A 13,332-nucleotide genomic window follows, 5' to 3' on the forward strand; every position below is an offset into this window, starting at 1 on the left:
CCAGTTGTTTTTTGTACTCTCAAAGAATCTTCATTAAACTGTACCTGAGATAGGGCCACATTAAAATGTAAACATGCCTGGGACTTCCTCCAGCCCCCTCAAGGCTGATTGCTCCTACACCATCCTACTGACTACCCGTTCGTCCACAACTAGGCCTGGAAAACCCTCCAGTCGGGGCCAGACAGCACAGTCACAGTCTATCCAGGTGCACTCCCGTCCCCTGCATTGCTTCCGTCTACAAGAATGCAGCGGTACCACACATCCGCAGTTTGCCCAGGACCAGAGGACTTTCCGGGGCCAATTGCAGGCAAATGGGGAGTCGGAGGAGGACGGTGTGGGAGCAATCAGCCTCGAGGGGGCTGGAGGAAGCCCCAGGTATGTATATTTGCTGTTTTAGGCCCATCTCTGGTTCCCCCTTGTATACACCATTAAGTGAACCTGCAAGACAAACACATTGAGGCAGGAGGTCAAATCCAATGAATAGCTTGAAAAAACAAACAAACTGGAAAATAATGTACATTTCAGAATGATAAAAATTAATGGCCTCTTGCAGGGAACAAGAAATGGGTTAACGACTTACAGCTGTTCTACAACAATGGAGGTTGATCAATCTCTGAAAGTTGTTGCCAATTTCTACAGGTGTGCCAACTTTTACTGGTTACTCTCAACCCCCTCTACCTGCATAAAAGTAGTGTTGGAACACACTATGGTACCATACCCTTCTTAGCATTATTTGAACAGTATTGTACCGCAGAAAGTAGTGTGTTGCTATACAAATGGCAATTAATAATGGAGGCGAGACAGATAATCACAACACTTAAATGTGTAGGTCCTTCCTACAAATAAATTACGACAAAAGGAAAGGTGTCGGTGAGTTCTCCTTCACCATCAAAAGACAATCAGAAAGTGGAGGTGCTTCTGACAGGACAAGGTCTGGCAGACTCCAAAACCACACCAGCATAAGAAAGCACGTTTCTGAGAGTAAATAGTTTGCGTGACAGGTGGCTTACAGGACCACAGCTTCAAGCATATCTTATTAGTTGCGGTACTAGGCAAGTCTCAGTTTCAAGTGTAAAGAGGAAACTTTGAGATGCAGGTTCAACAGGTCGAGTTGAATTAAGAAAGCCATTGCTAAGATGTCAAAATAAGAAAAAGAGGCTTCCCTGTGCCATGAGACACCGCCAATGGACTACTGAACACTGGGAGAAGGTGTTAGGGACTGGTCAATCAAAATTGGACATCTTTGGTTCATCATGCAGGATTTTTGTACACCATTGAGAAGGCAAAAGCATGGTTTCTCAGCGTGTGACAACTGTCAAACATGGGGGAGAATGTGTGATGATCCTGGTTCCAGGGTTAGTGACTTCTAGAGAGAGGGAGGCATTCTGAACCAAAACGCCCATACATCATTCTGCAGCGCCACACCCCTCTGGTATGCACTTAGTTCAGTGCTGTCCAACTGGCGGCCTGTGGCCCGAATGTGGCCCGTGGGCCTCACACGCTTTCCTGGACTATTTTTTGTGTCCGTCCCCTCCTCTGGCAGGCCCATCTCTTGTTTGTGCTTAGCTCCACCCCACCCGAGGTCAGGACAATGATGCTCTGCCCCTTCCAATTGAAACATCCAGTGCTAGCCATTGCCCCTGCCCATGAAGTTGGACATGGTCGTTATCTTGCTGTAGGATGAACGCCTGAACCTGTAGGATGAACCTCAGTGCTGACCTAGTTGGTCAGGGGTTCATCCTACAGCAAGGTAATGACCCAAATGATAAGTCCAAGTGATGCTAGAACTACCTTAGGAAAAGCAAACAAAGATAGTAAGCTTGTAAACATGAAGTGATAAGCACAGTCTCCAGACATAAATCCCATGCCCCAGGGAACCCCAAGTTTGGTATGCACTGAACAGAAGAGTGAAAACAAAGCAACTTACAAGTGGCACACATCTAAAGGAACGTCTGCTAAGGGAACGTCTGCTGGAAAGAACATTCTGAAGAATATTTATTTCCATTGTAGAAAGAATGTCACAAGTGTGTTCAGTAATTATACTATACTGTATCTATAAAATGTGGCCAGTTTGATGAGTCAAAACTATAGAATACATTTAGTTTTATACACGGATTCCATGGTTTGTTTTTCAGTTTTTGATTTGTTCTATGCTTTTAATTCAGAGCACAACGAGACATTAAACTGCTTGAAAAAAACTGGGTTTCTCTAAATCTTTTGACTGGTAGCGTATATGTAAAATTAGAATTCTAGACAGAAGAACCAGTTGCGCTGGGTATATATATTCATCAATCTAAATCATCAAATAATAATTAGTGTCTATACACCTAATCAAGATTTAAAATGTGCACAGTTTTATTGATACAAAAAGCATGTACAAAAAATAGGAATAAGAAAAACTTTTAAAACTTCCACATAGGTATTTATAAAACAATAATTAATATCAGAATTCGCATATTTAATCAATAATTGCCATATGTCACACTCATCCACTCACTCATGCCCAGACCATCCAATGTGTACAAAAAAAAAGGGGGGGATATAATTGTAGTTTATATCAACCGGTTAGAAAAAATATATAGGATATGGTAGGGTAGTTTCAGATGGGAGATGGTTATATCGTGATGGGGGATTAGAGTATGGAGATGGACGTGTGTTGCTGTGCACAGTCCCTCTCCATAAGTTTTACTTCTCTATTAGAACTTCCCTCTTTCTTCTCAAGTAAGTTACTCGTTTAGTTGTATGAGGATTTTATGCTATATATAATCATGTGAGAATGTTCTCCTTGTCCTCGGTCTTGTTAGCAAGTGTAGTGCCTGTCCGATACTATGGAGGCACCAAAATCAAAGAGTTCACTTTCTCAAAGTCTATACCGGTTCTATACCATCCTAATTAGGTAACTTTCCGTATAGGTTATATGTATACTCACGCTCCCCTCTAGGTTTCTGCGGGGTTGCGGCAAAAAGTTCACTTCTTGAGTCAGAGCTCCGGCCAGCAGCTCAATGACTCGCAGTAGCTCTCGTCTCCCGTAATCACTGGTCTGCAATAGTGGGATGCAGTAGTTCCGGGTGGCAGCTGGTTCACTTCCGGTGACGTCACCTACTGCCCGCGTCTCCGGTTGCTTAGATACCACTCCGCTGCGCTTTTTAGAGAACTTAGTAGAGTCTGTCTCAAGCGTACGTGTCTGTGTAGTAAAGTTCCTTAATTAATGAACTTATAACCTGTAATACAAAGGGGGTAATTTATTGTATCATATGTCCATGTGATAAATATTATGTTGGTAGAACCAAAAGACCGCTGAAAGAAAGAATAGGAGAACATTTTAAGAATATAAAGAAAGGGTGGGATGGCCACCCCCTATCAAGACACTATAGGGATACACACAACTGCAAAGTTTATAGGCCTAGAAATAGTGAACAGAGACCCCAGGGGTGGGGACTTTATAGCTAGAATGTCTAATAGGGAGAGCTACTGGATCTTCACCTTAGAAACTATGATACCTAAAGGATTAAATGCTGAGTTTGAGATATTTGGGTTCCTGTGAATGTATATGTGTATACCATACCCAACCAATGTGACAGACGATCCATGTGTACATATAATCCTGTGTAGTAATCCTTATCACCTAGGAGTTTAGTACCCTAATTTTAGTGCACATTTATATATATATATATTATATATATTTTATATATATTTATTCCCAATTTTTAATCCCTATTTTCATATTAAATGGAGTGTTTTTCGCCCCTATTTTTAATACTTTTATAATAATTCCAGGCGCATCTATAACCCTAGATTGGAATTTAACTTTGTCTCTCTGAACAATCCCATTTAATTATGAATATTGTTATGCAAAGAAATATATGTGAATACAACGCAAGATTTACGGCAATTCATGCCGACAAACTGCTTACTCTTTATGACCCAGGAGCAGCGTGACCAAAGATGGGAGGGAGTAACCAGACTATATCTACTAATGGACGGCAGTTCACAAGGATACTGGCTTTGAGAAAGGCGGCCGTAGACTGCTGAAATGCGTCAGCCCTTAAGTATACCTTCCCGGAGTCCCAAGGTGCTTAAGGAACTTTACTACACAGGCACATACGCTTGAGACAGACTCTACTAACTTCTCTAAAAAGCGCAGCGGAGTGGTATCTAAGCAACCGGAGACGCGGGCAGTAGGTGACGTCACCGGAAGTGAACCAGCCGCCACCCGGAACTACTGCATCCCACTATTGCAGACCAGTGATTACGGGAGACGAGAGCTACTGCGAGTCATTGAGCTGCCGGCAGGAGCTCTGACTCAAGAAGTGAACTTTTTGCCGCAACCCCGCAGAAACCTAGAGGGGAGCGTGAGTATACATATAACCTATACGGAAAGTTACCTAATTAGGATGGTATAAAACCGGAATAGACTTTGAGGGCACTACACTTGCTAACAAGACCAAGGACAAGGAGAACATTCTCACATGATTATATATAGCATAAAATCCTCATACAACTAAACGAGTAACTTACTTGAGAAGAAAGAGGGAAGTTCTAATAGAGAAGTAAAACTTATGGAGAGGGACTGTGCACAGCACCACACGTCCATCTCCATACTCTAATCCCCCATCACGATACAACCATCTCCCATCTGAAACTACCCTACCATATCCTATATATTTTTTCTAACCGGTTGATATAAACTACAATTATATCCCCCTCTTTTTTTTTGTACACATTGGATGGTCTGGGCATGAGTGAGTGGATGAGTGTGACATATGGCAATTATTGATTAAATATGCGAATTCTGATATTAATTATTGTTTTATAAATACCTATAAATTATATATGCTCAGCGCAGAGTCCAAAAACAAAAGACGAGTCTTCAACAAAGGATAAAGGCAGGCAAATCTCCACCACAATAAATATTGGGTTCACGGCCCAGCTCTGCAATCATGGATACCCAAAAAAGGAAAGAGGCTTACCAGCTGATGCAACCCACATTATAAGGTTGTATCAACGCTTTGGTAGGACATCAGGAAGCAACAGTCTGTCCAGGATCCACCAATTCAGCAATGATTCCTCTCACGAAAGGATATCAGTAAACATCATAAAAAACAAACGGCAACTCTAAGTGTAAACCGTTTAATATAGAGTTTTCATAGTAAAAACAGCTTAAAAATAGCATAAAAACAAAACTTACATATGGGGCCCATGCAATGGGAACCCCGAGAAAGTTGCAAGCCTGTATGGGTCAACAGTAAAGGACAGTATGAAGGTGCCGCCTGTCTCCTTCCCGACCGGTTTCGCACACTAGCGTCATCGAATCCCCTGCTGACGCTAGTTTGCGAAACCGGTCGGGAAGGAGACAGGCGGCACCTTCATACTGTCCTTTACTGCTGACCCATACACGCGTGCAACTTTCTCTGGGTTCCCATTGCATGGGCCCCGTATGTAAGTTTTGTTTTTATGCTATTTTTATGCTATTTTTAAGCTGTTTTTACTATGAAAACACTATATTAAACGGTTTACACTTAGAGTTGCCGTTTGTTTGTTTTTTATGATGTTTACTGATATCCATTCGTGAGAGGAATCATTGCTGAATTGGTGGATCCTGGACAGACTGTTGCTTCCTGATGTCCTACCAAAGCGTTGATACAACCTTATAATGTGGGTTGTCACCAGCTGGTAAACCTCTTTCCTTTTTTGGGTATCCATGATTGCAGAGCTGTGCCGTGAACCCAATATTTATTGTGGTGGAGATTTGCCTGCTCTTATTCTTTGTTGAAGACTCGTCTTTTGTTTTTGGACTCTGCGCTGAGCATATATAATTTGCCTGTTTGTGAACTCTGGACATCGTTCTTCTCTCAGCAGCGGCCACTTTGTTTCCTTGGCGCTGATACACATATGCAAACTTATAAATACCTATGTGGAAGTTTTAAAAGTTTTTCTTATTCCTATTTTTTGTACATGCTTTTTGTATCAATAAAACTGCACATTTTAAATCTTGATTAGGTGTATAGACACTAATTATTATTGATTATTTAGATTGATGAATATATATACCCAGCGCAACTGGTTCTTCAGTCTACAAATATTATATATTGTTTTGTGAGGGCTAGTGGGTCCCCACACATGATTGGTTAGCTGCGGGTAAGACAAGCCTTTAGGAAGTCTACAAAAGCGCCCTCCACTTTTTGAAAGTTAGAATTCTACTTTTGTGCTTCTTTTATCTCCAAGGCCCCTTTTACACATAAAATTCATGTGCGAATTTGCATTCGCCGCATATCTAATACAAGTCAATGGCATAGCATTTGACTTGTGTTGTGTACATTTTCAGATGTTGAAGTTAATTACATGCAATTTCATGTAGATAAACTCAGTTGGCATACATGAAAATTGGATTCTGTAAATTCACATAACTCGCACAAACAAAAGAATATTCATAACCAAAAAAAATATCACAAAATGCAGAATCACAAATTCGAGAATAATGGAAAAATTGCATGGATAAGTGCATTATACAGGGGGCGCATGAAAAACTGGCACGGCTGCTTGCCACTTGTGATTGCATAGAGACAGATACCGGCCGGCTGCCCCTGCGCACCTATTACTCTCTCTGTACTGTGTGTTTGCCCTTGCACCTATTACTCTCTCTGTACTGTGTGTTTGCCCTTCTCCGGCATGGCCTGGGGAAATTGTCCCCCAGGCTGATGGATGCCCCCTGGTGGTCCCCCAGGCTGATGGATGCCCCCTGGTGGTCCCCCAGGCTGATGGATGCCCCCTGGTGGTCCCTAAGGCTGATGGATGCCCCCTGGTGGTCCCCCAGGCTGATGGATGCCCCCTGGTGGTCCCCCAGGCTGATGGATGCCCCCTGGTCGTCTCCCAGGCTGATGGATACCCCCTGGTGGTCCCCCAGGCTGATGGATGCCCCCTGGTGGTCCCATAGGCTGATGGATGCCCCCTGGTGGTCCCCCAGGCTGATGGATGCTCCCTGGTAGTCCCATAGGCTGATGGATGCCCCCTGGTGGTCCCCCAGGCTGATGGATACCCCCTGGTGGTCCCCCAGGCTGATGGATGCTCCCTGGTAGTCCCCCAGGCTGATGGATGCTCCCTGGTGGTCCCCCAGGCTGATGGATGCTCCCTGGTGGTCCCCCAGGCTGATGGATGCCCCCTGGTGGTCCCCCAGGCTGATGGATGCCCCCTGGTGGTCTCCTCCTGACTGGGGCCCCTGCACTCTGTGTGGCTGCATGTCCAGGTATCACATTAGGGCGGACCAATGACCTGGCTCCCTCCGACTGCATGGAAGGCGTAAGATCATGTATGCAGCTCCACCAATTAGAGTGTGGTACAACCTGATTTGGAAGCACAGGGCACTGGAAGGCAATGCTGCACGCAATAGTAGAAGTATGTGCTGCAATGCCAGTGAATGTCGGAGGATGTTGAAGACGACATGTAATTGAGTACATTGTGGAGGACATATCCTGATCGGTGTGATGGGCACCATGAATAATGTGAACTTGGTGGAGCCTCTCCTATTAAAGTATTTGCCCCGGACCTTGTGACAGCCAGCTTGGGGGCCCCTGGGACTGATTTTGCTGGGGGGTGGGGGGAAGAATGAGTAGGGCCCTGGTTACCTTCGCCCTGGGGCCCCTGTGCCACTTGAACTGGCCCTGCCTTCGGCTTTACTGAAGCCTATGCCACCTGCATGTGCTGCCATATGAGAGCGTTACCCATGGGGGCGGGATGGATTTTCGTGTGCCACCCAGTCGTTTTTTTGCAGACGTTCCTGGAAAAATCAGTACTGACAGGATGACAATGGGCGTTAGCTGCTGTAATTCTACTTGTTCTGTTGTGACAATATGGGCAGCAGAGCTACACTGAGATTGTTTTGTGGTAAAGCATATTTAAGACTTCAAAAAGAAACTGCTCAGATGAAACTGGCTGAAAATGATGAATCTGGCTATTGTACAAGAAAAAAAGGACTCCACTGTGCACAAGTTGTGCTGTGGTTTCATCTGCTTATCTGGCAGTTCCCCCCACCTCTCTCTGCAAACGCCGCACAATGTCAGACAGCTGCTTTTGTTTAAAGTCTAAATTTACTTTCACTCAGATATTCATGGGTCAGTTATTAATTCTGCCGTAAGGTCATTTGTATTCCAACAATTGTCATGATCTGGAATCTGTCAATACAAAGCGAAGAAAAATTTTGTTCTTTTCCCCTTTTTTTTTAAATCGCATTTGAAAATAGAATGAAGATTCCACACTTTTGTTAACCATTTTTAAGTGTAGAAAAATTGTCTAAAGATGGCTGTACATCTGTCAACTTGGGGGCTGATCAACTCATCCGATTCATTAATTTGAATCTGATGAAAATTGGTTGAAAATCAGATGTAAATGAAAACTGCTGCTGTGCCCACCCCATGTGACTACTGGCATATTCCATGTGACATTACACATGCGCCCCACGTGCTATAATGCTGGCAACCATGTGGGGCGCCAATGAGGTATTACAGAGCAGACATAGCAGCGGACACTCGGGGGAAGCGGACAGGTAACGTATAAATGCGCAAGCACCAGGGGGTACAGCTATTATTTGGGGGGCACAGCCGGGTGGCGGCGAGGCAATACGGCAGCGTCATGAGGCCAAATCCCAAAAGATTTCATACTGACATTGATTGGGAATTGGCCTGCGGTTTATGGCATCCAACAGACCTTTCTCCGATCTGATTCGATCAGCGAGAGATCTGCCTCTTGGTCGATCAGCCACCAAAATCGCTTGATGTATGGGCACCTGGAGAAAAGAAAAAGACAACATTTCTGGCAAACTTGGGCACCAATGTAAAAATACACTGATTAGTTCGAACATTAAACCACCTGACTAATATTGTCTGGGTCCCTCTTGTGCTGCCAAAACAACTCTCCAACAACCCTCAAAGGGCTGGTGCACACCGGAGCGGTTCTGAAGCATTTTTTAAAACGCTTGCAGGGGGAAAACCGCTTGGCTAATAAAAGTGGATGGGATGGTGCACACCAGAGCGGTTTGTTTTTTCCACAAACGCAAACTCCTGTCCTGCAGCATTTTGTAGATTTCTGAGACGTTTCTGCCTCAATGTTAAAGTATAGGAAAGTAGAAAAAAGCTCTGAAAAACGCTAGATCAGAACGGTTTTCCAGGCGTTTTTGTTACAGAAGCTGTTCAGTAACAGCTTTACTGTAAGGCCTGGAGCACATCAAAAACCGCTAGCAGATCCGCAAAATGCCAGCAGATTTTGAAGCGCTTTTTCTTATTTTTCTGTAGCGTTTCAGCTAGCATTTTGCGGTTTTGGGAAGCGTTTTTGGTGTAGTAGATTTCTGATATTGTTACAGTAAAGCTGTTACTGAACAGCTTCTGTAACAAAAACGCCTGCAAAACCGCTCTGAACTGCCGTTTTTCGGAGTGGTTTGCGGGTTTCCTATACTTTATATTGGAGGCAGAAACGCCTCCGCAATCCAAAATCTGCAGCAGCCCGGGAGGATGCGTTTCTGCAAAACGCCTCCCGCTCTGGTGTGCACCACCCCATTGAAATACATTACCCTAGCGTTTCCACATCCGCAATCGGATCTGAAAACGCTGCCGAACCGCTCTGGTGAGCACTAGGCCTGACAATATATGAAATCTGCTACACAAAAACGCTTCAAAAAATGCTAGGCATGTTTAGAAAACCTCTCTAAACATGCCTAGAATCGCTCTGAAATCTGCTTCAAAAACCTCTAGCGTTTAGCAGATCTGCTAGTTTTTTGGTGTGCACTGGGCCCAAGAATACACAGTAACACAAAAACAACAGGTAAGTTCCAATGATGTGCAGATATCACCTCCCGTACCAGTGATAGGATCAATGACAAGCATGCAAACAATTATCCTTCAGCTTGAATATGAGGTTGCAGAGCATGAAGTGTGAAGACCAATTCTACGGACGGAACTGCAAAGGGGTGAACTGGGAGAGTACAGAATTTACTGCAGTCTTTTGAGCAACTAAGATCCTTTATTTTGACAACACTCAGTGTCTTTTAGGGCCCTTTTCCACTAGCAATCGGTAGCGTTCACGCTGAACGCTAGCGATTGCTGAATCGCAATTACCGGCGATTCCCTGACGTTCGCGGGCGCGATTTTGCTATGCTATGCACTGCATAGCAAAATCCATCAAATATCGCTCCGCCGCGCGTTCGCGTTCCCGACAAAAACGAATCGCGGTAGTGGAAATGACCTACCGCGATTCCTATGTTAAAAAGCAAACCGTAGCGATTGTAAAATCGCTAGCGGTTTGCGTTTTTGCGATTCAGCCAGCGCAAACGCGCTGGTGGAAAAGGGCCCTTATAGCTGTCAGTGTCCACTGTTGTGAGCATGCATTTGAATGCAGTGGGTTAATAACCTGCGTGTAGATTGACCACATACATCAGCACCTATATTTCCCTTATTTAGGTTCTAGCAGCATGAGCATGGCTACCCTTGTTTGTGTATATATTTTGAAGTCATGTGGTCTGACTGTAGGCTGGAGCTCTTTTGCCCTTATGCCAGCACAACCCATTTCAGAAGCATCTTTATTTGCGAATGAAGTGCGACAGGTATCACACCCGGAATCATTTGTGGTACACATGGCATCAGGCATAGGACATAGTTTTAATTATGTGAACAATACAACTTGTTACTCCCTGAAGAGAGACTGATTAATACATGATTGTGTTCCCTTTGTTTAAAGATAAAGAACCAGAATTGCCTCAGTTTGAAACTCGTGTTCCAGGCCTTGATGCTCGTTGACTGGCATAGGAATGGTGTAGGTAACGGGAACTGTGAAGGGATGGACTGGCTAAGTACAGAAGATACTGCAATCTTTTTTGTAAACTGCGGCTTCTATTTTGACAGCTCTCTGTTGCTTTTATTGCTGTCGGTGTTCCAGCATATTGTATGTATATTGAGTGCAGAGGGTTAATGACTGTATGCATGTAAATTAGCCACATCCATAAGCACCTGTGTTTCTCTTATTTAGGTCCAAACTTGATGAAAATGGCTACTTTTGTATGATTCAATGACATGTATTCAATTCAATGTATCACCAATGCCATGCAGATATTACTAATCACAAGCAAATAATACCAATGACAGGCAGATAGTGATAGTTTCTATCAACAGGTAGATGGTGATATAGGTATATCCTAGTGGCATGCAGGTAGTGATTGGTGGATCCTAGTGGCATGCAGGAAGTGATTGGTAGATCCCAGTGGCATGCAGGTAGTGATTGGTGGATCCTAGTGGCATGCAGGTAGAGATTGGTAGATCCTAGTGACATGCAGGTAGAGATTGGTAGATCCTAGTGGCATGCAGGAAGTGATTGGTAGATCCTAGTGGCATGCAGGTAGTAATTGGTGGATCCTAGTGGCATGCAAGAAGTGATTGGTAGATCCTAGTGGCATGCAGGTAGTGATTGGTGGATCCTAGTGGCATGCAGGAAGTGATTGGTAGATCCTAGTGGCATGCAGGAAGTGATTGGTGGATCCTAGTGGCATGCAAGAAGTGGTTGGTAGATCCTAGTGGCATGCAGGTAGTGATTGGTGGATCCTAGTGGCATGCAAGAAGTGGTTGGTAGATCCTAGTGGCATGCAGGTAGTGATTGGTGGATCCTAGTGGCATGCAGGAAGTGGTTGGTAGATCCTAGTGGCATGCAGGAAGTGATTGGTAGATCCTAGTGGCATGCAGGTAGTGATTGGTGGATCCTAGTGGCATGCAGGAAGTGGTTGGTAAATCCTAGTGGCATGCAGTAAGTGATTGGTGGATCCTAGTGGCATGCAGGTAGAGATTGGTAGATCCTAGTGGCATGCAGGACGTGATTGGTAGATCCTAGTGGCATGCAGGTAGTGATTGGTGGATCCTAGTGGCATGCAGGAAGTGATTGGTAGATCCTAGTGGCATGCAGGTAGTGATTGGTGTATCCTGGTGGCATGCAGGAAGTGGTTGGTAGATCCTAGTGGCATGCAGGAAGTGATTGGTGGATCCTAGTGGCATGCAGGAAGTGATTGGTAGATCCTAGTGGCATGCAGGTAGTGATTGGTGGATCCTAGTGGCATGCAGGAAGTGGTTGGTAGATCCTCGTGGCATGCATGAAGTGATTGGTGGATCCTAGTGGCATGCAGGAAGTGATTGGTAGATCCTTGTGGCATGCAGGAAGTGGTTGGTAGATCCTAGTGGCATGCAGGAAGTGATTGGTAGATCCTAGTGGCATGCAGGAAGTGATTGGTAGATCCTAGTGGCATGCAGGAAGCGACTGGTAGATCCTAGTGGCATGCAGGAAGCGACTGGTAGATCCTAGTGGCATGCAGGAAGCGACTGGTAGATCCTAAGGCAGGCAGGTAATGTTAGCTATATTCTAGTGACAAGGAGGTAATAAGATTCTAGCGGCAGGCAGATAGTGATTGGAAGATTTTGTTGGCAGGCAGCTAGTGAAAGTCTAGTCGCAGAAAGGTAGTAATAGGTATATTCATGTGACAGGCAGATAATCAGTAATTCTACTGCCAGGCAGTCAGTGATTGATATGCTCTAGTGGCAAGCAGGCAGTGATTGGTAGATTCTAGGTTGAGACAAGACATGACTGGTAGATTCTAGTGATGGTTTGGTAGTAATTAGTACTCACTAGGTGAAAGTAATGACATGTATCAGGTGAGTGATGAGTAATGACAGGTAGTGGGTGACAAGTAGTTGCAGATAGGTGAAGTTTAGTGACAAGAGTTGGTGACAGACAGGTTTTTATATTGTCACTGTGGTCGGTGACTGAAGGAAATAGCAGAGGAATGGACAGCTCCTGTATCTACTCCCGGCTCCTGCCCACACCACTATCTTACGTCTGAGCCAATCCTTTTATAAACAGTGCAAATACAAAATAGTATCACATACAAGTACTCAATGTATACCGGTAAGCGGACCTGAACTCAAACCTTCCTCAGTGCTCTAAAAGAATTGCAACAGCATAATAACTTTAAAGAAAAACATTTCTTTGTTACAGCTGATACAAATCCTGCAATAAATCTGCAGTGTGTCTACTTCCTGCTTTCATGGAAGCAGACATATGCCTAACATCCTGTTTACCAATTAGCTTCTCTGCCATGGCAGAGGAGATTCCTGAGCTGACAGATCAAATTACAGTAGCGATTAGTCACAGGCAAGGGGGCAGTGGGGTAGCTAAAGAGCTTTGGGCCTTGGTGCAAGTTTTGCATTGGGGCCCCCAAGCATGCTATACATAACACTTGATACAGCGCACCAAAACCAATCAAGGATAACCACGGTGTCAGAGGTACAAGAATTGGATGGGAAGCAGTTT

Source organism: Hyperolius riggenbachi, chromosome 3, assembly GCF_040937935.1.
Source record: "Hyperolius riggenbachi isolate aHypRig1 chromosome 3, aHypRig1.pri, whole genome shotgun sequence".
NCBI classification, from domain to species: domain Eukaryota; kingdom Metazoa; phylum Chordata; class Amphibia; order Anura; family Hyperoliidae; genus Hyperolius; species Hyperolius riggenbachi.